This window comes from Sinocyclocheilus rhinocerous, unplaced genomic scaffold (genome assembly GCF_001515625.1).
Source record: "Sinocyclocheilus rhinocerous isolate Xijiao unplaced genomic scaffold, SAMN03320098_v1.1 scaffold2126, whole genome shotgun sequence".
Taxonomy (NCBI): domain Eukaryota; kingdom Metazoa; phylum Chordata; class Actinopteri; order Cypriniformes; family Cyprinidae; genus Sinocyclocheilus; species Sinocyclocheilus rhinocerous.
In genome coordinates this window covers 351,594-355,400 of record NW_015639773.1, presented here as the reverse complement: position 1 = coordinate 355,400, position 3,807 = coordinate 351,594, and the positions used below count along the sequence as shown (strand labels likewise).

The 3,807-nt window shown below is 37.0% G+C and overlaps 1 pseudogene; it reads right to left on the bottom strand.

Moving 5' to 3' along the window:
* Positions 1-3,573, bottom strand: part of LOC107751845 (cytochrome P450 2J6-like) — a 19,042-nt pseudogene extending 15,469 nt beyond the window's left edge.
* Positions 3,574-3,807: the final 234 nt, after the last annotated feature.

Sequence of the window (3,807 nt, the reverse complement as noted above, 5' to 3'; positions counted from 1 at the left end):
GGCATTAATAAAGATTTTAACGAAAAGTAATCATTTGTTTTATGTTACATTCAGTCCCCCCAATAATTAGAAATCGCTAAACCCTTTTCTCAAATATTGGCAATTCGAGAGAGAGAGAGCGAGAGAGAGAGATGAAAGTTGCGTGTATGCGCGTCTGTGCGTTTCTCTTTTTAGAGTGAGTTTACTTAAAAAATAGCGATTTTATCCTCTGGTTGCTGGAAAATGTAATGTAGCGATTCAGTATTTAAACTGTTATTAATAAAAGTCGTGGGGCAGCGTTGACAAGTTTCTTTTCTCCTGGATGTGTGAGCTGCGCGATCTCCGGTGTGTGTGTGTGTGTGTGTCAGTAAGCAGCGCATTAATATAGAACGGTAATTAAAGGCTCTAATGCACACCAGCACACCAGTATAGGTGTGTGTATTGTAGGATCTAGACGACGTATAATGACGTGTGACGGCATAGTAGTGGTGTCCCGATTCTTAGGGGAATATTTTCCACCCCTACCCCTTGACACTCTGTTTCAAGGGACAAGGGGAAGGGGCAGGCGGAGGGGTAGGGGAAGGGGAAGGGGTATAAAATAGAATTGGGATTGGGCCTTAGTGTTTCACCAGGATAAGGGGGTCCTAGAGGAAAATAGATGTTGCAACTACAAGTGATGTCTAAATGGTTTTTAGATAATAAACTTTCCCTACATGCAGGTAAAAACTGAGGCCATTCTCTTTGAATCAAAAATTTAATTAAATAAGGATGATACATTTTTGATTAAGATCAACGATATGGCAATAGAGGCAAAAAGTGTAGTAAATTATTTGGGTTGTTTAATAGATAATAAATTAACAGGTGATTTTATGGCTAGAAAGGTATTTACAAAAATATGTGGTAAAATTTGGTTTTTAGCGAGGCAAGTCGATTTATTGGATGTTCATTCCTTAAAATTGTTGGCAGGTGCCTTGATTCAACCCCATTTTGATTATGCTACCTCCTTTTGGTATAGTTGTTCCCAAGGTATGAAAGATAAATTGCAAAAGGCTCAAAACAAATTAGTTAGAATAATTTTAAAAGTGCATTCTCGAACACTTTTGCATAATGAAATTTAAGGAGTTGGGTTTATTGACTGTGGGAAAAAGGGTGTTTTTTTTGTTTTTTTTAATTGGGTATGATGCATAGAATTGTTAATAATGTGGTTCCAAGCTATTTAGAAAATTATTTTTATATGGTGAGACAACAGCATTCCTATGATATTAGGGGTAGGAATTTTAATATATTTGTCCATGTAAATTTAAAAGTTTGTTGGGGAAAAATATGTTTTTATACGCTAGTGCTATTGCATGGAATAAATTACCAGTGTCAATAAAGGAAGTAAAAGATTTTGGGAGTTTTAAAAGATTGGTAAAAAGATGGCTGTTTGGCGATGTTAGTTAGCTTGCTTTGTGATGTGTTTATTGTCAGTAGTGATTGTATTTGTTTAAATTGTGAATTATCTTTACTATTTTTTTTAATTAGTATTTGATTAGGAGATACTCTTGCTCTGTCTCTTCTGTACATAGCCTTACCTTTTATATTAACATCGAGGGCCGCAATGGAAATAAGCCAATGACTTCATTGTGTTTTTATCCTCTAGTTTTTTTTTAAGTGTATGGGATACTTGTTATTTTGTACAGTTTATAAACTTGTCAAATAAATTTCAATTCAATTCAATTCAACAGTTGTTGGTCCCCATTGACTTCCATAGTATGGAAAAATAAAATACTATGGAAGCCAATGGGTTTCTACCTTTACAGATCTTGTCATTCACAGGGAAGTACGGCCGGCCTGTGAAGATGTCCGCCCAGAAACTGTTTGATTACCCACATTCTTCAAAATATCTTTCACGTTCAAGAGAAGAAAAACTCTTCCAGGTTTGGAACAACTTAAGGATAAGTAAATATCAGAATTTTCATTTTTTCTGTAAACTATCCCTTTAATAACTGTGGGAATGCATTATCATTACAGTGAAAAGGGTCCATTACAGTAAATTTGGTCCCATACCCGACCCCAGATATTGATGGGCAGCTTAAAGGTTTCATCTGAATACTGCAACAGCTCATGAAAATGATGGTTGTCATACTCAAACTTGTAGCCAAAAACCAGGCTGCATATTATATTGCCCACTGCGTAGGTCAAGAGGTGATGAGGGTTGAATGGCAAACCTTGGAAAGCAAAAGAGAGAAAGAATGGTTAAGGCTGCAAACTACTTTTAACTACTTTCAAATCATTGCCTGTAGAGCGCAGAATGAACTCGAAGCCTGTTGAGATATATGAAGTGACAGAAATGGTGCTCACTAACCTTGCTTGGTTTGCAAAGCACTACAGACAAAGCGACACTCCTGCAGGATGGAGTTTTCTAGAGTTTTCTTGCCAACACCAAAGTACTTAAGTGTTGCCAGAGCAAAGCGCCTCTGATGACGCCACATGTGTCCACTAGAGAAGATCAGACCTACATATAAAAGGATAATTATTTTTTTAATGATTGCGTATCTTTGCAAAGCCGCATTACACTCAGGCAGTGACAAATCAATCTGTGCTGAAATCCGTCACACAAACCTTTAAATGTCAAACAAACCTTAAAAGGTCCTACACCCAGTTTATGAACACCAAATGTTGGCATGTAAATGTGGTCAGTTGTGTTGATGAATGTGGGTGTCTTCCATGCATTTCTAAGTGAAACATTTTACAGAGCATGGTTTCAATATATGGATGGTTTGAATTGTGAAAAGATAAGAAAATTCAATTTCTCATGTTACATTAGAAATCCAGAATCACCGTAACGTTACAGATTGTTATTGATGCTGCTTGTTATTGTAGCCATTGCAAAAGGTAATTTTACCAACAGCACTGGAACAGTTCACAATTTATATCCAAACTATTTTATTAATGGAGCAAAATAAACAAATTAGCCGTGTCTGAAATGCGAATCCAAATTACGTCTTGAATGAAAGCAGAATTAAGAAATGTTTCCTGATGTTCTACAAAAAGCTGAAATGATGCACAGTTTGTGGTTGCCAACTGTTTTAACAATGTTATCAACAGTCATATTTCTGACCATTTTAAAGTATAAATGGTGTTATTGTGTTTGGTGTATGTACTGTGTCCCTCTACCTTGCCCTTTACAGATCTTGTCATTCACAGGGAAGTACGGCCGGTCTGTGAAGATGTCCGCCTGCTCCACAAACGCCTCTTTGAAACTCTCGTATCCAGTGAGCAGGATGCACGGATTGTTTCCCAGATACAGTGTGCTCACATCTCCATACCTCTCAGCAATCTATCAAGATGTTGTTATCTTGTCAAGTACACAAATGTAGTAGTCAAATCATTACTGCTCTTCATACAACTTACCTTCGGAAAAACCTCCATTGGATCAGTAAAGCCTATATTCAGTACATTTCCAACCAAAGGCAGAGGGAAGGGTCCTGGCGGCATGTTGTTTGTAAGAACATCTCGCAGGTGTTTCACCAGCAGAAGCACACACAGAAATATCAGGAGACCCTGAACATCCATCCACTGACCCATCAGCTGTGACAGCACTGACGCCATGCTTACTGAGACAAGAGACAGGTTACACACATGAAGGGTACTTATATACACAGTTTTAGAGATAATTCATCTCTATTTGACCACACATGTCTGAATGTCAATGCATCAGATATAATATTAAAGAAATCATCTGTATGTTCAAATGCTGAATGAGCTACTCAACTTGATTTGAAAGTGCAATATATATATATATATATATATATGTATGTATATGTATGAAGTCAGTTCTCATAG